Source organism: Globicephala melas, chromosome 5 (genome assembly GCF_963455315.2).
Source record: "Globicephala melas chromosome 5, mGloMel1.2, whole genome shotgun sequence".
Lineage (NCBI taxonomy): Eukaryota > Metazoa > Chordata > Mammalia > Artiodactyla > Delphinidae > Globicephala > Globicephala melas.
This window is the reverse complement of record NC_083318.1, coordinates 53727116-53752450: the sequence shown is the minus strand read 5'-3', so window position 1 is coordinate 53752450 and position 25335 is coordinate 53727116.

Genomic DNA, 25335 nt, shown 5'->3' with positions numbered 1-25335 from the left:
AGAGGGTCCAGAAATAGCTATGGTTGGCAAGCAGACCCAAAAGAGTTCATCCTTCATTTAACAGGCATTGAAAAAGAATACAGTTTCCTTTTTTATACAATGTAATAGTAGTATAAAAACTTTTTGTTAGGAAGATGAATGTAGCAGAGGAAGATGGGACAGACTGGCAAATAATTTGCAAATATCAGAAGTCAAGAAATAAGCTGTAAGCAGCAATGTGAGAAGTCTGGTTATAAACAAGGGTGCTTAGCAACCAGTATCCATTCCTGAGGTATATTCACAAGCCCCTTTATTTAATAATGCAGAAATAGAAAAGATTTGATAACATCTCATGTCCTTTGCAAATATACAACTCTAGAGCTATCTGATAATTCGTAAGGACATACATAACATGACTCATTATGCTAATACTTAAAGTAGCACTGAAATGTGTGGGCATTCTCTCAGTGTACCACATGCTAGTAAAACTGGCAATATAGCATCCGAGTAGCGCTTTCTCCTTCCAGGGAAAATGTGGGCATTTCTGCAGCAACAACAATAAATTGAGAGCTTTATTTATGAGTGTGAGTATGCTATAGGTTTTAACAGGAAGAAGATGACTACCTATACTGTCATTTCTGCTGTTCTGTATGCTATATTAAGCCACATATGTAATGAGGAGTGGAACAATAATTAAATCACTGGAGTGTCACTTTTCTCTCTGTAGCATTGCTTCTGTGGGCATACTAGCAAGAAAAGCCTGTTCTGAGGCTCCAGGCAGATTATTTTTTTTTTCCTTCCAAGATCATGATTTGCAGCATCTGGGACTATGATTTAAGGCATTTCATATTTTTCTTAATAAATGAAATATATTATCAAGTAACTAAAATGTGTAAACTAGAGCGTATACAACCTGAAGCAGCATAGTTCTCTAATTTTTAAAATGGCATCAGAGAAGGGCATCCTAATTTTCATCAACAGAGATACAGAAAAAGAGGTTAGCGATATTAGGTTAAATATGGAATCCTTATTTCATTTTAAATATATTGATATGAGTGTGTTCTTTTTTAAAACTAGCTTCTGGTAGGTATTTACAAAATCTCTAATAACAATTTTAGAATATCCTTTAAAACGGAAAAAATACGTGTAGAAGGAAAACACATTCCAGTGTTTATATGAAAATGAATATAACAATTAGACTGACATTTTAACATGGTAGAATCCTCCAGAAAAATATACAGAATTAGGGATCCTCAATTTTAAAACTGCAACAGAGACAGAGAGAGGGAGAGAGAGAGAGAGCAAACAACCGTATTTTGAGGGGAAAACTAATACCTGCCAAGGAAGAACATGTAAATAATAGATCAATAGTGCTGAGTAGTTAGAAAGGATCAAACTTTGTTTCTTTTTTCTAAATCAATTACTTGTTACTGTTTTCTTTTCAAAGTCTTGCTTTGGAATCTGTCATTTAGAGAACCTGTACTTGACAGTCTGTAACACACAAATGCCAGGAGTACATAAACTCCTATGTGCATCATCTATTTTTATAACCAGAGCTGTTTTCTACACAGATACATGATACCCATATGGCCCCAGTCACAAATACCTGCACATATATAATACATGAAAAAATAAATTAAATTTGCTTCTCCTCTCACTTTCTCCTTTTTTTGCTTTTATACTTTTTTTAACAACTCCACGAGCTTGACCTCTTACTTCGTTTATCTCTTTCCAGTTCTCTTTTGTTTCTCTGTTTTGGCATGTTTTTCCTTTTTAGTAGAAGAAAAGAATACTGCACAGCTGTCCTAGAGGCACTTTTTATTGTTGTTGTTTTAAAAAATCTTTCCTGCGTTGGCGGCAGCACTTATTAATCTTTCCTCCTCCTGGTCTCAATGGTTCTCTTTCTCTTCCCTGCTCACCAATGGAAACCTGTAGGTGGTAAAACTATTTCTTTCTTCCAGGTGTCTGTGCTCCATTGGGAATTAGCAAAAGTGCTGGGTTTTATGCTGATCTCCCCCGTGCAAAGGGTGGGGAGAATATATCAGTGGAATCAAGTTTGCTCTGAAGAGCCAATACATGTTGAAGCAGCTTTCAAATTCTAGGTCAGCAGTGAACAGCAGAGAGAGCCTTCTTTATAAAGAAGTCTCATCTTCTGCCTAATTATTCTGAGTTTCAAGAAGGAGCTGCTGTCAAACCACTTGGTTAAAGTAGTTAGGTTTAATGAATTTCATGTCTGCGGTTGTGTCTGGGTTTCTAAAGTTTTCCAAGCCTGCACCAACTGTCTAGGCAGTTGTCTTTTCTGAATAATGCCCATGTGGTAAAAGCCGGGCACAGACGCAATTCCTACCTCACATGTGAGAGTTTCTCCACTTCTTTAATTCTGATTGTAAAGTCACCATCCCCATAGTCGGAGTCATGGTAGACTTATTTTCCTTGCTGAGGTTTGAGACAGTAACCTATGTTTTATTCATGCCTAGAACAAGAGAAAATTAGTGGATGGTACATGTGAGGAGTGGCTGTAGAATAGAGGGAGAGGATCACAGAATTTGTGTGAGCAGAAATTGATTTTGCTCCATTCTAGCACTCATGGGAACATTTGTTAAACTATTAATGGTTTTCAAATTCAGTTTCCTTATCTATAAAATGAGAAAACTATTCTTACATCCTGAGATTTTTGTGCAGATTAAATATTACAATACATGTAAAAGACTTATACTACTGGAACATAATAAACATTCAGTATGTATTATTTGCTATTATCACCTTTCCATAATTATGATTATCATGTATAGAATCCCTTAGAATATTAGAACATTAAAAACACTATGATTATCTTGTCACAGACGATATTTATTCATAAAACTGAGAACATTCAAAGACAAATGACTAGAACAAGATCACACAGTTAGTTGGTGGAAAAGTTACACCAAAATCTTAGGGCCCCTGTTTTCTTCTCTGGTGATCTGTGTGAAGAATTTAAATAAAATAATGCTATTTCATGCACAGGGTTAAGCTTAAGTCAATCAAGCAGTAAATATTCATTATCTGATTGACTGATTGACCCATTCACCCTGACAAAATGACCATGTTAACTAATCACTTGGTTACAATATTCAAGTACATTAATTGTGAGGAAGATTAAAGATGACCCAAAGTCACAGAGCACAATAATCAAGTAGCCGATTCAGTCAAGTTTGATGACAAATTATGCACTCTAATTTTGTCTCAACACACAAATCAACATGGTAAAAAAAGGAGATTGACCTTTAAGTATTTACTTTGAAGACAACTAGTTAAACTCAACCAAATAACTGAACTGTCAATTAGAAACCCACTGATTTCTGAATAACCCATTGGTTAAACAAACTCATTAATTTTCTCCTCTTAACTTGTTGTGTGTATATACAATGGTTGTACGTGAATATGTGTAGTGTACGTGTGCAGAAGTGCATGCCTTCTATCTCCTCGATTGGGTTGCATCTACAGGACATATAATGTCTTATAAAAATAACAGAAATAATTCTACCTGATGTATCTGGGAAATGGCATTGCTGATCAATGACCAATTAATTATACGTAATCACAGTGTCTTTTCTCTATGACTTTGCCCTTGCAATTTCTCTTAAGAGCTTATGAAACATATTTAGAAATAAATGCCAAATTCTAGTATACTCTAAGTCTATCTCTTCTAATGCCCAGGTAAGTAGATCAACAGGTAGATAGCCAAACAAATGAACTCCAGTCTTCCACCTCGTGGTTGGATGTGTATTGAAAACAAGAAACTCTCAGGTACTTTAAAATTTCCTTACTATTATCAATAAAAAAAATCATAACTGTTGCATCTCCATCTCTATAACCCCTCAGTTTATATGCTTGTTCCTATACCACACTGCCTCTCGTGTTCTCATGGAAAGTTGGGACCAAAAAGAAAAAGAACTTGGGGGTCACTAAGTAAGCGGAAATATGGCCCTGAGACTTCAAGCTCTATCTGCACGCAATTTATAAGCAGTTTGATAATCAGGTAACTGAAATACAGACAAGGTTCCCAGAGTAAGCTCCTTCTATTCTTGTTACTCAGAACTAAACTAACTGAACATCCCTTTCTGCACCTCTAAATGTACTTTCTGACTGTTCCTGGACAGTGTACAATTTTTAGTATAATTCAAAAATGTCACAAAGAAAAAAGAACAAAAAGCCTCAATTTTCCCTCATAACTGTCTAAATTGGGGACAGGATCTTCCAGCTCATCAACACCAATCTTTCCCAGCCTTTCACCTCCCACCTAAACACCCCACAAAAAATATTTCCAGACTGTGATGATCCTTTTTGAGAACATCACTGGTTTAAATGAGGACACTGTACAGGCATGGAACATGAAAGTCTGCATTTCCATAGAACTAGGTTTATCTCATTTTCATTGTTTCAGTAGAGGTAAATTACTGTATGCTCCTAATAGATACCTTCAAGTATTTTTTCTTTAAAAAAACTATAACTTCTATTAATCTATTAATTGTGGAGCTATTAGCATGGTGGTGAACTCTGTGGACTTTAGAGTGAACTAACCCTGTTGTCAGATTTTTGCTTCATCACTCTATGGCTGATTAAACTTACCCTCACTGTGCCTAGTTTCCTTGTCTGTTTCGTATAATTACAACACCTGCTCCACAGTCTTGTTCATTTCAATCACTCATTCCACAAATTATTTATTTATTATGTGCCAATGGTCAGTCTCTGTCCATATATAACTAATCTAGTAACTTAGTACAAGGATTGAATTTATATATATACACACTACTTATTAATGTAATAGCTGCCCCCTAGCAGGCTCTCACTAGTAATTACTAAAGTTATTATACTGAAAGTCAATTTAGGTACCACTCTGCTTGGCTCTTTGTTACCTCTTTAATCCTCAAACTGAGCCTATACAAATTTTTTTATGCCTGTTTTACAGACTGGAAAACTGAAGTTCAGAGAAATCACTTCACTAAAGTTATACCAAAAAAAAATTGGAGTCAGCCTTCAAACTCAGGTCTGTTTAACATCATACAAGTTATAATAGAATTCATTTCATCTAAAAAGAAGGTAATAGGCATGTGGGAAAACAAGGTAAACTCCACATTTAGCCAAAGCAAACACATTTGCTTCCACTCAGTGAAGACAGTCTACTAGAACCTCTCTTCTTTAGCCTCTGAACACTTAAGTGGACCTGTTTAACCTGTGATAGTTACCATATTGTTTTACCTATAAATATATAATATGATAAAAAACTCTAGCTGGTGATTTTATTGATGCCTATGAATACCTCATTATTATATCCATGAATAATCATGGATATTAGAATATATATGAATAATATGTTTATTATTCATGAAGTAACCAATGTTATGCTGATATGCATGATTAAAATGCATTAAAATAAATGTGTAATTATAAAATTCTTAAGTATTTATGTACAATTTAAATCTGACTAATGAAACAATATGAAAAACATCATCAGTGAAACGAATCCCTTAAACATTGGCAAGACTTTAGAGTTTGACTTACAAGGTGTAGTGTCTTTCAGTACCATTGTACTGGCAGGCTGTACCCAGCCAATGAGCCAAATAACCATTATCTTATAATACCAATTAAATCACATATACATTTATTTTAATGTTTCATTTATATAAACTAACATAACACACTGTTGACTTCATGGATGTTTTATCTTAGACAATGTTATTATGAACTTGGTCATAATATTTCAATTAAAAATAATGTATTTAGATAGGCTCTTTATCTTCTCACCACCCAAACTACTTATCTTTCTGCACCTGGCCCCATATTTGGTTTTACTTTGGGTTACTATGTGGGAAATGCCCCATTTCTTCTCAAAACCAACTCACCTCTTATGTTCTGGGCTTCATTCAATCTAACTGAGTATCTAGAAGATCCAACTTCTATAATTATATCTGCTTTTTCATCATTCTCTCTTTCTATAGGACCTCCTAATTACAATACACATTTTATTATTTCCAACCTTGAAAAAACAACGTCATCTTTAACTTAAGGTTGACAGATTTAGCAAACAGAAATAGAGCAATAAGTATGGGACATACTCAATATATAAATAATTAGCAGACAATAAATACTTAAGTCAGTATGCCCCATAATTATTCTAAAAAAGCTGTTTATTTGAAATTCAAATTTAAACTTGTTATCCTGTACTTTACCTGGTTAACCATACTAACTGCCATTCACAGTGTTTAGTGCAAGCTTAGTGCAGTTGGTTTTTCATTTTTGTAATGCAAGTGCCTGATTTTCATGGTTGATGCATCCACTTCAAAGATGGCAATCTCCAATAAATACACTGCCAGACAAAGAGCCAGGCTGCCTACCCCACCAGCCTCCTTTATTCTAGAGATCTTGGTTGGTTTCCATAACAGACCCTTTGGTCCACTTGTTGTTGTTGTTTTTCTCTTCCCATGCTTTAAATTCCCCTCCTATATTTTAAATTCACCAACAAACAGTGAGCCTGGGAACCCTCAACCTCAATAAATGCAGAACTCCAGGCCAACACTCTTGTTTGTGTTATCCCCCCTTCCCCCAATCTCCCTCCCCAACTCTCTCTCTCCCATCTCACTGTGTGGCCCCAAGTGTCCCATGTAATTTCCAGGATCTGTAAGTAATAAACCTTGTTTTTCCACGGCTTCCTGATAGTTATCGCTGAAGGGTGTCTTGCCATCATAATAAGAACCACAAGGGCCGATCCAGTCACAACATTGGTTATCAATAGCCTGAGTCTGGCACACAACACAGTAAACCTTCTTGGGAAAAAAAAAAAAAAAGGTATTTTACTGTTATCTCCACTCCTTCACCTCACATTTTCTCTGCAAACCTCTCTGAACAGACCTTATTCTCAAACATTCCAATGAAACAACTTTTCTCAAGACCACCAATTACATGAACACGGTCAAATCCAGTTGTCGCCTTTCTGTTCACACTTTATTTAGAGTTTGTGCAGCATTCGATACACGATGCCACATTCTCCTCCATGACACATTTTGCTGTCTAAGCTTTGTGGCAACATACTCTCCAGTTTTTCATTTGTTTTACCCATTTTATTGACTGTGATTTTTCCCAATTCATTGCAGTTTCCTTTCTGCTGTTCAGCCTCTATTTTCGGAGAATATTCACATAGGACTTTGTTATTGGACCCCTTATATCTTCAATGAATCAGGTCACTTTAAGCGACTCTGTTCAAAATGTGGCATTTAATGTCAGTAGATGCCAATGTGTCCAAAAGCTGAATTTCAAGCACTAACTTTGCCTAGAATTCCAGACTCCAGCACAGTCATTTTACTTGACATACCCATATGGGTGTTTATTTGGCATGTGAACAAGAAAAAAACAAGAGTTTAGTTCATCAACCAATTCTACAAGGGTTAAGTCGAAATTCACTGCAGTGGCCCACTGACAGTACACCCTGAGAAGAATTCAGTATAAAAAACAGGAAGAGGCATTTTGTGCTTTGCATGCATATATCAGGAAGAATTTCAATGACCTCAGATTCCTGCATCTTCCAATACATAGAGAAGCACTAAGAGCATTAACTTGAGATATCTGTTCTTTGTGATTAGCAGTAAACTTTTACCAAGATGTGTGCTTGACTATGTGGATTTCCTAGCCCCCAAAAATCATATATAAACTGGCTTCTTCCTTACCTCTGTGGAGCAATTTACTCAGAGACACTAAGTGGCTGTCTCCCAGGCTATAGTCCTCAGTAAGACCTGAATAAAACTTAAACTAACATCTCTCATCTGTGCATTTTTCTTTATGTCGACAGGCAACTCAAAACTAACAATACCAGAAACAATTCTTGATTCACCTGTAACCTAAAATGCTTCTTCTCTTGTCATTCCCATCTCAGTAAGGGGTACGAAAGCCCACTGAGTTAGTCAAGTATAATACCTAAAAAAATCCTGGATTTCTTCTTCTCCTTATCTCATATTAAATTTATCAGAAAAAAAAAAAAAACCCTTAAGGACTTAAAAATCCAAATTGTATCCATCTTCACTTCTGAAATCCTAAACTAAGCCATATTATATCTCACTGTAATTTTATTCTCATGGTTCTCCCTATTATAGTACAATGGTTAAGAGCAGACTCAAATTTAATCAATAATTCATGTACATTTTGTATCTGATACACTAAAAAGCAGAAAACGTAGAGCTACGCAAAACATCTTCTCAGATAAATTCTGTATGAAAATTTCCTTTACAAAGTTTAGATGTTTATTTTGTTACGTGGAAAAGTATTTAATCATTTACCTTTGTTAATCACCTTTTAAGTTATGAGTAAATACTGAAGCGGCATTATTCTCAGATTCATGGTGTTCATAAATTAATTGAAAGGATATACACTTTAAGTTAAATTTTAAAAAGTAACTTGGTTATAAGCAATAACCAAGCAAGAACAAATGAATGTAGGGAAGTAAAAACAAAATTAGTAGAGTTGAGAACCTATATAAGTGCTTAGAGCTCAAAATACCATGTGATATGGAAGGAAGAGGCAGTTGGGTCAAACCCTAGTACTATATACTCAAGAAGGGTTCTGTAAGAGGTGTCACATTTTTTCACTTGTTTTTTTATATTTCTTTTCTAATTATAAGAAGGCCCAATATAATACTTAGGTAATAACTATACCATATATATATATATATAACTGAAAACATAAACTTTGAACTCCATGTGTAAAAAAATAGTTAATTAAGAAGGACTAAATTCACAACAGCTATAAGGTAGAAGTTATTGAATGCTTACTATATACTAGGCAACATGCTGAGTGTTTTATTACTTTGAGATACGAACTATTATTATGCCATTTTCACATGAGTAAAGTGAAATTCAGAAGAGCTAGGCAACTCGCTGAAACACATCCAAACTAGACGTGAAGTCAGGATTTGAAACCAGGCAGCCTTGCTCATAGGTAGATGCACAACACTGGGAAGAGTTTGCTTTTCGATAGCCTAAGTATAGATATATTACAGCAAACTGAAAATGACATGCAAAAATAATTCTCAAGTCAACTCCTGTGTGGCTTCAGGCAATGTTCCCAAACTGTGTTCCCTTGAGATCTTAATAAGTATTCTGGACAGAAAGGTCTCGTCATCAAATACGCTTGTAAAATAGCCTATTGCCTCCCCTCCTTGGGTACTCATATTTCATATTTTGAGTTTTGAAGAGTTCTTTTTAAAAAGCATTAAGTAAAAGTGATTACATTTCTCAAGCCAGTACTATTAATGAGATTTTTCTTTTAAATTGTGGCTCCAAATTGGAAATTGACTCAAAAGAATAAGAATGGCATTCCAAAATAAATCAATGGAGCAGAAACTATAATCTACTTTTAGATAATAACAGTACAATAATAAAATAATAATAATAAAAATAACCAAAATATAGTGATTATTTACACCTGATAAGCTCTGATTTGAGAGGGCCTTATGTGCTCCAAGGCCTTTCTTCTCAGTGTGTGTCTGGAGGAGCAGCAACATCCTGAGAATCTTACTAAAAATAAAGCCCATCAGGCTTCATCCCAGACAGAATTTGAATCTACTGTTCAACATAATGCCCAGGTGATTTGTATGCTCAATCTTATTTTGGAAGCACCCACTAAAGTTGCTCTTTCTTAGGTTTGAAATGAACCAAATCACCTGGAGAACTGTTTGAAAATGTGTGTTTCTGGGTTCTACCTTCAGAGGACTTTAATTATGTCTGGGCAGGACAAAGAAGTTACCATTTTCAACAAGTGGCCCAGGTGATTCCTAAGTAGCTGTTGGCCAGGGTCCCCTTTGACAGTGCACCAGGTTTAAGGCTTCATTAGTCTTGGGTGCAGGAAGGAGGAAAGGTTCAAGTGTACTGAATTCTTTGGTATTCAAGTTACTTTGATGCCACCATCCTTGGAAAGAAGGGGTTTCTCAGTTTCATTATCCCAAATTGCCCGTGAGTGCCTTCATCCACTATCATGGTTTTAATGACTATGTGTATGCCAATGACTCCCAAATCTCTGCTTAGATGACTCCTCTAGCTTCAGATTGTTACTTCTAAACACCTGTGAAACAAGTCTCTTTAGTGGTTTATGGGCCCCACAAGCTCATTATCTTCACTGTACTTCCTGCCTTTTTTGAGGGCACTACTCTCAATAATGTTAAGTATGATACTGGGAGTTATCACAGAACTTTCCCCTCCCAGGCTGCACCCTGCTCCCCAACACAATCATCCAATCCGGCTGATTTGACTTTCTATTTCTCAAATTCATTTCCTTCTTTCCATTTCTACTCTCATTGTTTTAGCTACAATCCACTGGATAACTTCAAAATCCTTCTAATTGGTCCCCCTAACACTAATCTCATCATCTTTGAATTCATCCTCCCTAAAATAGTCAAAGAGCAATAAATATTCAAAATTCAACTGTCTCTTTTCTCACATAAAATTCCTTTAAACTTATCACTGTCCTTGAGCTAAACCCAGAGTTTCCAAATAGGGTATGCCCCGCCTTTATAAACTGGCATTCACAATCCTTTTACCCCTAAAGCCTTACCACTTTATCAGCATCAGCACCAAGCATCTTGAGTTTTTTGCATACATAAGGTTATTTGTCTTACAGTCAGTGCCTCAGCTCACATACTTTTCAAACTTAAAACCCCACTTTTACACATTTGCCTACTTTGTGTTTCTTTTCTTTAAGAGTCAGATTTGAATATCAACTCCTTCACAAATCTTCTCCGACTTGGTTTTGAAACCTTGGTTTTGAAACCGACTTTTCTTTTTTTTTTTTGAACTTAATTTTATTTATTTTTTTATACAGCAGGTTCTTATTAGTCATCAATTTTATGCACATCAGCGTATACATGTCAATCCCAATCACCCAATTCATCACATCCCCCCCATCCCCCCGCTGCTTTCCTCCCTTGGCGTCCATATGTTTGTTCTCTACATCTGTGTCTCAACTTCTGCCCTGCAAACCAGTTCATCTGTACCATTTTTCTAGGTTCCACATACATGCATCAATATACGATATTTGTTTTAGAGACGTGGATGGATCTAGAGACTGTCATACAGAGTGAAGTAAGTCAGAAAGAGAAAAACAAATATGAAACTCTGACTTATGAACTTTCAAACCAATATTACTGAAAGAGCCCGTTACACTGGAGATTGCATCAAGATTTTATGCTTACTTGCTGTGCAACCCATCACAATTTAATTAATCAGGCTAGCTGTGCAATATTTAACAATCTAACTAATCATACCTGTGCTTTAGTTTTCTTCTTAAAGAATGTGAAGATATTTGTATCTTCAGCATAGATTTACTGTGAGGAAACAGTGTTGTAGTCAAAATAAAGTACAGTTAGGTCTTTTCCTTGCCCAAAGTACACGATAAATAGAAACTGGTACTATTATCATATTATCCTTATTATTTTATTGAAATTATCAGTTTGGGTTGTGTATCTCCAGATATCTTTATTCCAGGAAACCTTTCTCTCTCCTCGTCCTCTCACTCTCTCTTTCCCGCTCCTTCTCTTCCCATATTCAGTTCAGTCTTTATACTTAAAAAGTGCTCAATAAATGTGTTTAATTGAACTGAATAAGAATATTCCCAAGACTCAAAAAACCAAAATCACCAGTGCTGGTAATCAGAAGATTTCAGGAGGTTAACAATGGATTTTAAGTAAATTTTAATTCTACTGATGACTGAATCAAGACAGCTGAACAGTGCTGATATCCATATAACTATGGTGTATTTCAAGGTTCATTTTTCATGGTTGTGTAAGTAAAAATTATATGATGTTCTTATGTATGTCAACTTCCATGATATTTTATTAGCCCCAAGATGTAGAAAGTTATCTCCCCTGGACAAAAGACAAAACCGAAGTTCACATTGGCTAAGGGGTTTCTCCAAAACAAAGCTAATAAATAACAGAGCTAGAAATTTAACTTAATCTCTGAATCTCAGGTTCTTGCACCCATGCCAGACTGCAGCCTGGTAGAGTCTGACCCCAACTGCTAGTCAATTATATTCAAGTTTATTTCTCAGAATTTTGGTATAATAAATATGTAACTTGAGAAACTGATGTTTTAAAACATACATATGTTGCTAATTCTGTTATAGCCAAGTGATGCAATGATTACATTTCATGTATTTGTGATTATGCATTCTCATACCTCAAATAAAAACATGATAGGAAAATTTCAAATTTGTGCTTCACACACCCCACAAAAAAACGCTGCACTTTGAATATTTATTTCCAATGCTGTGAATCACACCATCTCTTATGAGTATCTTCACAACTCACAGTTCCCAGATTGTTATAACCCTACCACGAGAATAACTTCAGAATTATATTATTTTCTCACCCACCCATGAACATTCCCTACATACAAAACTCAGACACCAGAACAACAAAAAAATGTCATCTTTGTTTTTCTGAAGGGTTTGCAAATTCCAATTTTTCACCGGCTATTAAGTTAAAAAGTATAAAGATAGGAATGTCCTTAAAATGTAAGGTTGATTCTCTACTGATCAACCATGATTCACTAAATCCTGCACATGTACTTCTTGATCTCCAGGCAAGTTGCTTTCATAATGCTCCCTTTTCTGAGGATCACTGAAACCCAGAATGTAATCCTAGGCAACAATTTGCACAATTAGTGCCCCCAGGAAAACTCAGCGCAACCTTATTACCCACTTTAGACATAGAAACATTGACCAGGAAAATTTCATGAGACCATATTAAAGCCTCCTTATCTCATAAATGTATGATGTTTCAGAGAAGGCTTAGAACATAACCCCCAAATATTGCACTATGCACAAAAGTAAGGATTAAAGGCAGCGACTAAGATAGGCTCTCTCGCTGAGGAGGTTATGATCTGCAGTTAGACAGGTGTGGCCAAAAATACTTTCTAATATTGCCTGAACTGACTCAGTGATATAGAGTGACCATTTTCAGTCCAAAGCTCTCTAGAAAATTCTCAATTATGTTTATTCATAAAGTCATTTAATATCTGATGGAAGAAGAGGTTTTCTTGGCGTTCTATGTATAGTATCATGGATATATATCAGACTTTTGTGGCTTTTCATCTTAAAGTTGTTAGCTCTTTTCATGAAGAGTGTAAATTCCATTCAGCCTTGAATACAAAGTTAGCATTTTCAGATAAGGATTTTTGAATTACCCATCTACCTAAATAACTTAAACCTTTGAATTTTGCATAATTTTTACAATTGTTTTCCTCAAACTGGTTTTGCATACTTAAAAAGTATTAAGTGTAGCTTCAAATGACCAGACAAGTGTAGGACCTGGTCAATTTGATGCAATAAGGCTTAGAAGACAAATTCTTCGCTTATGTGTGCTTAATCAGGACATTAATTGTAATAATGCCTTCAGTTTATATTTTTGGTTTTTGTTGTTTTGTGAGTATATTTCTAACCTCTAAACTCTGGATCTACATTTTATGCTATGTATTCTGGTATATACACTATATACCAGATGTGTCATTATATTACCACCAAACATTAAAATGAAGCAACCTCCATACTTCCAAAAACATGCTTTCATTTTCAACCAGGTTTTCCAATAATTCAGTTTTATATTGAGTTTTTAAATAAAATCAAATTTTGATATTTTTGCCAAATTTTGATTATAACAAAATATATCAATGATTTTATACATGTTCAGGAAATGCAGTAGAAATTTTTAAGACATTTTAGTAAACATAAATATATTAGTCTGCTGGCATAATGTCAAATATTAAACAAGAATTATTAATATGATATGGATTTTATTGTATCACTGTCACTTTAATGACTCACTATGCAAAGAGAAAAGCATACTTGTTTATCATTTTAGGATAATGTTGAGGTGACAGCTTTCAGTTTGTTCTTGAAATTTTTTTCACAGAAAAACTTTCTAAACTTTCATTGCCTATGAAAGTCAGTAAATTATCATTAAATTATTTCTATTTTCTGTAACATAATATTAGAAGATATGGTTAAAAGGAGAAAATTTGCCCACTTGTTCTGTTTATCATTTATGACTTCCTACTACAGCTATAGGCTACAGGGTCCTCCAGAGAAACAGAAACAATAGGATATAAGGATTCATATAAAGATATTTAGTATAAAGGACTGGCTCATATAATTCTGGAACCTGAGAAGTCACATGTCTACAAGCTAAGGCCAGTAGTACAGTCTGAAGGAAGGTCTGAGAGCCAGAGAGCAGATGGTGTAGATTCCAGATAAAGTCTGAAGGCCTGAGAACCAGGAATGCTGAGGGAAGAAGATCAATGTCCCAGCTCAAGTAGTCAGGCAGAGAAAGGTCAAATTCTCCCTTCCTCCATCCTTTTCTTCTATTCAGGCTCTCAATGGATTGATGCTTTCCCACATTGGAGAGGGCAATCCACTTTGCTCAGTCTGTTGATTCAAATGCTAATCTCTTCTAGAAACATCCTCACAGATACACACAGAAAGACTGTTTAAACCAATAACTGGGCATCCTGTGATCCAGTAAACTTGAAATATAAAATTAACTATCACAATATTCAAATTAACATCTTGGAATGTAGTACAACTTTTCTTGCAGAATTTATAAATTAAACTGTTACTTTTGGAGTCGCTGATTTAAAATAAATGTTCATCCTAAAATCACCTGCTATTTTATTACACTAATATACTTTTAGGAGATAGATATATTATCATTTCAATGGTCATAATAGGTTGATTAAATACAGAGGAAAACTTTGACCCAGAATAGAACTGTATGTGTTAGTGTTTACATATGTGAATGTTTTGTTTAGATAGGTTTCTATCAAAGAATCTGAAAAGTAACTATCAAGCAATTTATAGTAATGGTACTGCAATTTTATTTCATAAGAATGCTGATGAGTCTTAATCTTGACAGAGAACAAACACCTGATGGAGAAAAAAAGACTTCAGTCTAATACTCAATTTCTTATTGACTTCTTTGCTGTGATTGTCTACCGGATGAACAGTCTCATATATATTCCATTGCCACAGAGATCTACTCTGCTGTGTAACTGGTCACATGGACATATTTATAATGGACGACATACCGAGGATTTAAGAATGTTGGCCTAGAAACTAAAATGTCTTGCTAGTAACTGATAGAGAAAAGTGAAATCCAGATATACTGCCTCCTTAATAATGAAAATGATTTTGGACACTGGGCTCCGAATGAAACTAAAAATATGGACCTCGTTCGGCTACAAATAATGTTCAGTTTAACCATACATTATGGTTTTTGCATGTACTGAAAATATTTAAAAATCAACTTATGGTTGCTTAAACCTATTACTCCAATTTTCATGAAAGCTTTCCTGATTTTGCCAAAGAGTTCACTTTTAGTTTATAGGTAAGATAGCTATACGGTAAAAAAAGGAAGCTTATGATGTCTTTATTCATTTTAGTAATACAGCTATTATCTTGTGATAGTTTATATCCAAAATTATGTTTATCCCATTTACTTTGCATGACGTTTAAGATCTTTGTAATGTCTCTGTGAGCTACAAAAAGGCAAGGATTACTATCACTATTTTACAGGTAAGAAAAGAAAGACAGTGTTCCTATTATTTGTCTAAATGTTTGAACACTTTGGGTTCTAAATGAAAAACCAAGTCTCTTCACTGAAAGATCTCTGTACACCACACTAAAATAATGATTCAGATATATATATATATATATATATTTTTTTTTTTTCCAAATGTGACCGTGTAACTCTTTACTCTGTACCCTGGACTGCTATGGAAACATCATGCAATCAAAGCTTGGCTAAAAAGGTGATTTTCCCCAGAAGTCTGAACTGTGAGTGAGCAAGGCAAAGACAAATGAATAATTCCAGGTTTGTCCACTGTGCCAGCATCTGGCAGGATGCAGGAGGACCATTGTTGGAGGCACCCTTATGCAGACTGCTCCTGCAGATGATACGGTCCATATTCTGTTGCCTATCTTAGACCCTGAGCATTTTCTGAGCCTTGCTCTCCAGACTTCCAGCAATGCTATAAGCTAGCATATAAAACTCTAGCAAAGTGTATATCAGCCTAAGTTAAGAGGAGGTGATTTCTGAATTATGTTAGAAGATCTTGACTAGTGCACCAGGAGAGCACAATATTGACTACTTCAGTAGAAATAAAAACAGCAAATTGAGGTGCAAGGTATACGGGCTCCAGTTTTGGAATTTCTACTTAGTACCTGTGCAAAATCTTGCCAAGTAATACACATTCTTGTTGCATTCCTTCTACAGTAAAAATGAAAGCACTTGGTTAATGATCTCTAAGGTACTTCCCATATCCAAGATTCTATAACTCTATGATTTTGGCATGAAGACAGTGAGCCAAAGACAATGAATTAGAGGAAATAGAAATGGATCAAGCCTTAAAAACAATTTAACCCAACTCACAAGTCAGCTCAGTCTCTCACTAAATGTAAGGTGCTTTTCATCCACTCAACCTGTCTATTAAAAGGTAGAATAAACTCTCTCTTGAGAGCTATTACAGATGTAAAGACTAAATAGTTTTCTATATACCATGTTAGATATTCAAATAAAATTTGTCATTCATATCACCAAAAAAAGAACAGAAAAGTGAAAATAGAAGCAGACTTACAAGGAACCCAGGTATTGGGTTTAGAAAACATAGTTCTTAAAAAAAAACAGTAATACGTACGTTCCAAAGAATAAATGACAAGACAGAAATTCCACTAACCATAATCTTTAAAAAAAATTAACTATATTAATTAAATGGAATATCTAAAAGGAAAATAGAAGTCTGTAATTGAAAGTAACTAAATAGATGGGTTTAGATGCAGATTTGACACAGCAGAAGAAAATGTTAGTGATGTGGCAAATAGATCAGTAGAAAATAAGCAGGATAAGGATAGGGGTGGAAAATATAACAAACATTTGGGACTAAACCACATTTAAATTGAGTCCCAGTAAGGAATATTGACAGAGAATAGGGAAGAAGCAATAGCTGAAAATTTCTCTCACAAATTTAGAATTCAAGAAGTATAAAAAAAACACAGAAATGTGTTTTGTCGTTGCTGTTGTTGTTGCTGTTTTGATTGTAAAACGGCTGACTTCCCATGACTAAGATAAAATATTACACACACACACCACACACATACACACAGATATGAATTTCTTTAAAAAGAAAGTTTTTCATAAAACACAGATGTAAGTATTTGTGCCAGTGTTCTGAAATCTTGATATTGTGTCCAGACTGTATGTTTTTTCCACAGCATGGAATGGTACATATGAGGATTATTTAAGAAAATGAAAACTTGTTTTTAACTTGAAAAAAAAGAGAATTTTGCTACATGGTGTTTATCTAAAGTATTTGAAAACTTATGTCCACACAAAAACCTACACACAGACGTTTATAGAAAGAAGTTTTACTCATAATTGCCAAAACTTGGAAGCAACCGAGATATATTTCAGTGAGTAAATGAATAAATGAATTGTGGTACATCCAACAATAGAATATTATATAGAACTGAAAATAAATGAGCTATCATGCCATGAAAAGACATGGAGGAATCATATTTCTAAGTGAAGAAGCCAATTTGAAAAGGCTACATATTATATGATTCTCACTATATGACATTCTGGAAAAGGCAAAACTATGGAGACAGTAAAAAGGTAAGTGGTTGCCAGGAGCTAGGGGAGAGGTAGGGATGAACAGGTAGAGCACAAAGCATATGGAGGGCAGTGAAACTATTCTGTAAGTTACTATAATGGTAGATACATGTCATTGTATATACTTTTTTATTGGGGTATAGTTGCTTTACAATGTTGTGTTAGTTTCTGCCGTACAACGAAGTTAATCAGCTATACGTACACATATATCCCCTCCCTCTTGGACCTCCCTCCCACCCGCTCCATCCCACCCATCTAGGTCACCAGAGAGCACCAAACTGAGCTCTCTGCGCTACACAGCAGGTTCCCACTAGGTATCTTCTTTACACATGGTAGTGTATATGTGTCAGTCCCAAATTCCCAATTCATCTCACCCCCCATTACTCCCACAATGTCCACACATTCATTCTCTACATCTGCATCTCTGCTCCTGCCCTGCAAATAGGTTCACCTGTACCATTTTTCTAGATTGCACATATATGCGTTAATATATGATATTTGTTTTTCTCTTTCTGACTTACTTCACTCCTTATGACAGTCTCTAGGTCCATCCTCATCTCTACAAATGACCCAATTTCATTCCTTTTTATGGCTGAGTAATATTCTGTTGTATATATGTACCACAACTTCTATATCCATCATCTGTCAATGGACATTTAGGTTGCTTCCATGTCCCGGCTATTGTCAATAGTGCTGCAATGAACACTGTGGTGCATGTGTCTTTTCAAACTATGGTTTTCTCAGGGTATATGCCCAGTAGTGGGATTGCTGGGTCATATGATAGTTCTATTTTTAGTTGTTTAGAGAACCTCCATACTGTTCTCCACAGGGCTGTATCAATTTACATTCCCACCAACAGTGCAAGAGGGTTCCCTTTTCTCCACACTCTCTCCAGCATTGATTGATTGTAGATTTTTTGATGATGGCCATTCTGACCTGTGTGAGGTGATACCTCACTGTAGTTTTGATCTGCATTTCTCTAACGATTACTGATGTTGAGCATCTTTTCAGGTGCCTCTTGGCCATCTGTATGTTTACTTTGGTGAAATATCTATTTAGGTCTTCTGCCCATTTTTGGATTGGGTTGTTTATTTTTTTGATATTGAGCTGCATGAGTTGCTTGTATATTTTGGAGATTAACCCCTTGTCAGTTGCTTCATTTGCAAATATTTTCCCCCATTCTGAGGGTTGTCTTTTCATCTTGTTTATGGCTTCCTTTGCTGTCCAAAAGCTTTTAAGTTTAATTAGGTCCCATTTGTTTATTTTTGTTTTTATTTTCATTACTCTAGAAGGTGGGTCAAAAAAGATCTTGCTGTGATTTATGTCAAAGAGTGTTCTTCTTATACTTTCCTCTAAGAGTTTTATAGTGTCCGGTCTTACATTTAGGTCTTTAATCCATTTTGAGTTTATTTTTGTGTATGGTTTTTGTGTAGGGATTTTTCAAACTTCATTCTTTTACATGTAGCTGTCCAGTTTTCCCAGCACCACTTATTGAAGAGGTTGTCTTTTCTTCATTGTATATTCTTGCCTCCTTTGTCATAGATTAGGTGATCATAAGTGTGTGTGTTTATCTCTGGGCTTTCTATCCTGTTCCATTGACCTATATTTCTGTTTTTATACTGGTACCATACTGCCTTTTTTTTTTTGCTGTTACATTTAGGATTTTATTCATGTTGTTCTTATTATAAGTGACAGGAAAGCCAGCTGAAAATTTCTTAAGCAAAAATGAAAACTTTTTGCTCCTGAAATTAACACAATATCGTAAGTCAACTATACTTCAATTTTTTTTTTTTTTTGCGGTACACAGGCCTCTCACTGTTGTGGCCTCTCCCGTTGTGGAGCACAGGCTCCGGGCACAGGCTCAGCAGCATGGCTCATGGGCCCAGCCACTCCACGGCATGTGGGATCCTCCCAGACTGGGGCACAAACCCGTGTCCCCTGCATCGGCAGGTGGACTCTCAACCACTGCGCCACCAGGGAAGCCCTAATTTTTCTTTCTTATCTTTCATTGTTACTGTGACTGTATAGGAATGCAAGGGATTTCTGTGCATTAATTTAGTATCCTGCAACTTTACCAGATTCATTGATTAGCTCTAGTAGTTTTCTGTAGGCATCTTTAGCATTTTCTATGGATAGTAGTATCATGTCAGTGATACTGTCAAACAGTGACAGTTTTACTTCTTCTTTTCCAATTTGGATTCCTTTTATCTCTTTTTCTTCTCTGACTGCCATGGCTAGGACTTCCAAAACTATGTTGAATAACAGCAGCGAGAGTGGACATCCTTGTCTTTTCCTGATATTAGAGGACATGCTTTCAGTTTTCCACCATTGAGAATGATGTCTGCTGTGGGTCCGTCAATTATGGCATTTATTATGTTGAGGTAGGTTCCCTCTATGCCCACTTTCTGGAGAGTTTTTATCATAAATGGGTGTTGATTTTGTCAAAAGCTTTTTCTGCATCTATTGAGATGATCATATGGTTTTTATTCTTTAATTTGTTAATATGGTGTATCACATTGATTGGTTTGTGTATATTGAAGAATCCTTGCATCCCTGGGTTAAATGCCACTTGATCATGGTGTATGATCCTTTTAATGTGTTGTTGGATTCTGTTTGCTAGTATTTTGTTGAGGACTTTTTAGTCTATGTTCATCAGTGATATTGGTCTGTAATTTTTTGTGTGTGTGAAAGCTTTGTCTGGTTTTTGTAACAGGGTAATAAGAGAAGAAATAAATGATATAGAAATGAAGAAAACAATAGCAGAGATCGATGAAACTAAAAGCTAGTTCTTTGAGAAGGTAAAGAAAACTGATAAACCTTTAGCTAGACTCATCAAGAAAAAAGGGAGAGGATTCAAATCAATAAAATTACAAATGAAAAAGGAGAAATTACAACTGATACCACAGAAATACAAATGATCATAAGAGACTACTATAAGCAACTATATGCCAATAAAATGGACAACCTGTTAGAAATGGACAAATTCTTAGAAAGGTGCAACCTTCCAAGACTGAACCAGGAAGAAATAGAAAATATAAACAAACCAATCACAAGTAACAAAATTGAAGCTGCAATTAAAAATCTTCCAACAAACAAAAGTCCAGGACCAGATGGCTTCACAGGCGAATTCTACCAAACATTTAGAGAAGAGGTAACACCCATCCTTCTCAAACTCTTCTAAAAAATTGCAGAGGAAGGAACACTTCCAAGCTCATTTTACGAGGCCACCATCGCCCTGGTACCAAAACCAGATAAAGGTGTATATTTTTAAAAAAAAAGAGGATCTGATTTCTCAACAAAAACAATGAAATCCAGAAAACAATTGAATGGCACTTTAACGTGCTGGAAAAAATTGCTAAGTTAGTAATCTTTCTCAAGAAACAGTACGTAGAATGATGGCAAAATAAAGGTGATTCTAGATGAATAAAAATCTGATATAATTTGTCACCAGCCAATATACCCAAACAATTACTTTAGGATCTCTTCAGGCAGAAGCAAAATGACTCTAGGTAGAAACATGAAAAGGTAGGAAAAAATAAAAAGCAAAAATAAAAGGTTAACATGTGTATGAATATAACTGAACATTGACTACAAAAATGATAATAATGTCTCAAAAATGAAATAAAATATATGTGAGATTAAAATCATGACTACAGGGCTTCCCTGGTGGCGCAGTGGTTGAGAGTCCGCCTGCCGATGCAGGGGACACGGGTTCGTGCCCCGGTCCGGGAAGATCCCACATGCCGTGGAGCAGCTGGGCCCGTGAGCCATGGCCACTGAGCCTGCGAGTCCGGAGCCTGTGCTCTGCAATGGGAGAGGCCACAACAGCGAGAAGCCCGCGTACCGCAAAAAACAAAACAAAACAACAACAACAACAAAATCATGACTACAGTAAACAAAATACAGGAGAGGTGCAAATGGAGTTAAGTATTACAATTTCCTAGAATTATCTACAAAGTGGTAAAAGTACTATTTTATATTAGGACAAAATATGCCAAGGATACAAGTTGCAGTGTTTAAGGCTAACCCTTAAAAACAACAGTTAAATAATGTAAGCCTTACACGCTAATTGAGAGGAATAATGAAATAATAATGACAAATATAACCTCAATTAATTAATCCAAACAAGACGAGAAAGATGTGAATAAGGGACATAATACATGTGAAACAAATAAAAAACGGAAAGATGGTAGATCAAAACCCAGTATATCAGTGACTTCACTGACAGTAAACGGACTATCACAATTAAGTGAAAATATTGTCAGACATGGTTAAAAAGAAATGTTCCTTACAAGAGTCACACTTGACAGGTGACAGAAAGGTTAAAGTAAAATGACTAAAAAATCGAAAAGGAAGTAAGAAATGTCAAAGAAGTGGAATCAGATCCACTCAAATGACAATGTCATTACTGTGTTGCCTTGGTGTCCTGAGATGGACTAGTCCTAAATTGGGGAAAGTAGGGGTAGGAACTTACGTTCCTCATGGATGGGAAAGAACTTCTATTCCACTGTCCAGGAGAGTACTCTGCCTCTTATAAACTATAACTGGTCTTCATTTGTCTGGTTGGGCAAAGGAAAGAACTCACATTGCTCAGTCTCTGACTTTTCCAGTGACTCTGCAGGAAGCAGTTCTGCCAAAGATAGCGAGGGTGAAGGTGGGGGAGAGCAGTGATTCAGAAGCACATTGTCCACTGGTCCAAGTCTCAGTCTCTAATTAGTTTTATTCTTGATGAAATCCATACATTGACCTCTATCTCTCTGCTCCTCATGACTAATTTGTCAATCGGTTCAAAGCTCTAGAGTGATTTAAGAGGGAGACAAATGATTAATCTCCAACCTGCGCATAATAAGTAGGTGTGAAAGTTCTCCGGGAAAATGCACCTATTTTTAATTTTTATTTCAGTTCCACCAACATATGCTCATGCACACAGTAAAACATGCCTGCTCCTTTATAAATGAAATAAGAGTAAATTACTATCAAGAGCCACATTTATAGGAAAGAAAATAAATTGTAGGGCAGCCTGAGCAAGTTCATATCAACTCTGGTAGGGTCTGTTCCCTGCACCCTCTTGACATCCTTTAGGGAATTATCCTAGGGAGGATCTGAGGTATGAACTGCATGAATGAATGTTAAGACTTGGTCAAGGCACAGCCTCCAACTGATTAACTGCCAGCAATTAGTCTTTGATAATCCACACTAGTGAAAGATGAACAAATATACAAATCTAGTTTCAGAACATAGGAGAGCCAAGACTTTCTTGCTATATTCACCTTCTCAATTGGTCTGAGATTAAGCAAGAACATGGAAAATAGTTTCTAGAAAGGTTCCTAAATTTTGGCAAATAGACAAAGTTTTCTTTTACTTTTTGAAATAAAGTATACCTAATAGAAACCATTTATTATTTTATTAGTAGGAGCACTTCTGACATTCTTTCTCCTAGTTTCTTCATATTTTTCCTATAATTGAGATTCTCATTGTGAAGTGAGTCTTTAGACTCTGCATGCCCTTCTTAATTACAGTTGCTCTTTCTTTTTAATGTTTGGCTTTTTAAAAATCTTATTACTTATTATTACCAATCACCCATATTTAATAATATACACAAAAGTACCTTACACTTTTACTTTTTGATACCTTAGACTTAATGATATGCAATTGTTTGATATTCCTTTTTGCAGAGATGTGTCACTGTTCTCAGTTAGAGCTATTTTGAACTAGCTTTCATCTTTTAGCATTTAAATGATCTAAGTCCTATGTAGCTTGTTGTATTTTTCTTTATTATTTACTCTTTCTCCCATGTTAATGTCATCTATTGAAATTTCTGCTGCTTTTGTAAACTCCTGCTCTTTGTTTTAAAATATTCAAGTCAGCCTTAGACTTCTTTATAACTCCCACACCCTAAGCATTGTTTTACATCTTACCTGAAAAAAACTTTAATAAACTTTGATTTTACAGCCTGCTTTGAAACTCTTAAAATTATAGAAGTACATGTGAGATAATATGAGAGGAAAAAGACCTAAAAAAAAAAATCTATTTTGAACCACACATTTCCAAGATCCTTATTTTATGAATAAGAAAACTGAACCACAGAGAAGTGATGTGTCTGAGTCAAGTCACACAGACTTTAGTGTCTAAGGTTGTGATCAGAATTTGGGTCTCCTGCATACCAGCCTGATACTATTTTCATTACAACATGTTATTGCTTGTACTAGCCCATTGGTTGAACGCTTCTAAGAATATTGACAGTTTCTTACCAAACTAACCATAATCAAAATTAAATTCATACCTCCATTAACCAGAATAATGTATAATGCAGCCTTATGGCATTATGTATAAATATGAGTGTACGAATGTTTACATGTATATATATGCCACATATATAATGCATACTACATATACAGTATGTATATATAGTATACATATATGTATATAGTATGTATATATAACATATATAGTACATACTATGTATGGTATATAGTATATACAGTATGTATATAGTAGATACAGTAGGTAGTATAGTATATAGTAAATATGTATATAGTATATAGTATTTACTATGTAGGAATTGGCCACAATGTCTTATCTTTGCTATCATTATCTATTTTCCTTATCAAATATAATGAAACAAAAAAAAAATCCAAGTTTGCTACTTTTTTATGAATAAGGATCTTGTAGGTAATGAAGGTATCAATAAACATGAATTACCATGACACAGGTCCTTAAGTAGAGCAATCAGGCTGAATTTTTACTGATTCCAGACATGCAAACAAAAAGATTGATAGTTACTCTCTTCCTCCATAAAAGGGATTTACTGCTCTTCTAAACATAAAACACAAGCAAAATTCCAGTTAATGGGCTTGTTCTTATTTGCTGATTCAATGTTATTTTTGACTGATGAAAAAAACAACAATCTGGGGCTTTCCTGGTGGCACAGTGGTTGAGAATCTGCCTGCTAATGCAGGGGACAAGGGTTTGAGCCTTGGTCTGGGAGGATCCCACATGCCGCGGAGCAACTAGGCCCTTGAGCCACAACTACTGAGCCTGCGCGTCTGGAGCCTGTGCTCCGCAACAAGAGACGCTGCAATAGTGAGAGGCCCGTGCACCGCGATGAAGAGTGGCCCCCACTTGCCACAACTAGAGAAAAACCTCGCACAGAAACGAAGACCCAACACAGCAATAATTAATTAATTAATTAATAAACTCCTACCCCCAACATCTTCTAAAACAAAAACAAAAAAAACAACAATCTACTCTAACACTGGTTCTAGTTTTAGAACCAAATGGTAAAAGATACAACTGAGCTAAAATTCAGTATGCTTGAACACAAACTATGAGCCAAAAGATGGTGAAAGATGAAGCTATATAAGCAGACAAGTACAAGAACGTGAAGCAATTATAAAGATTACAAATTTTACCCCAAGTAAAAATGTCAGATACCAAAGGATTTTATACCAGGAAGCAACAGCACCCCTTTTTTATCCTGTGAAAATGGAAATCTTTGCAGTTGATCTTTCTAACACAATTCTGATCATGACAGTCTTCTATTTAAAATCTTCAATGATTCCCCATCATTTGCAGCAACAATTTAATTTTTTTATTCATTCATTATCTCCCACCACTTTTTTTTTTTTTTTTTTTGCGGTACGCGGGCCTCTCACTGTTGTGGCCTCTCCCGT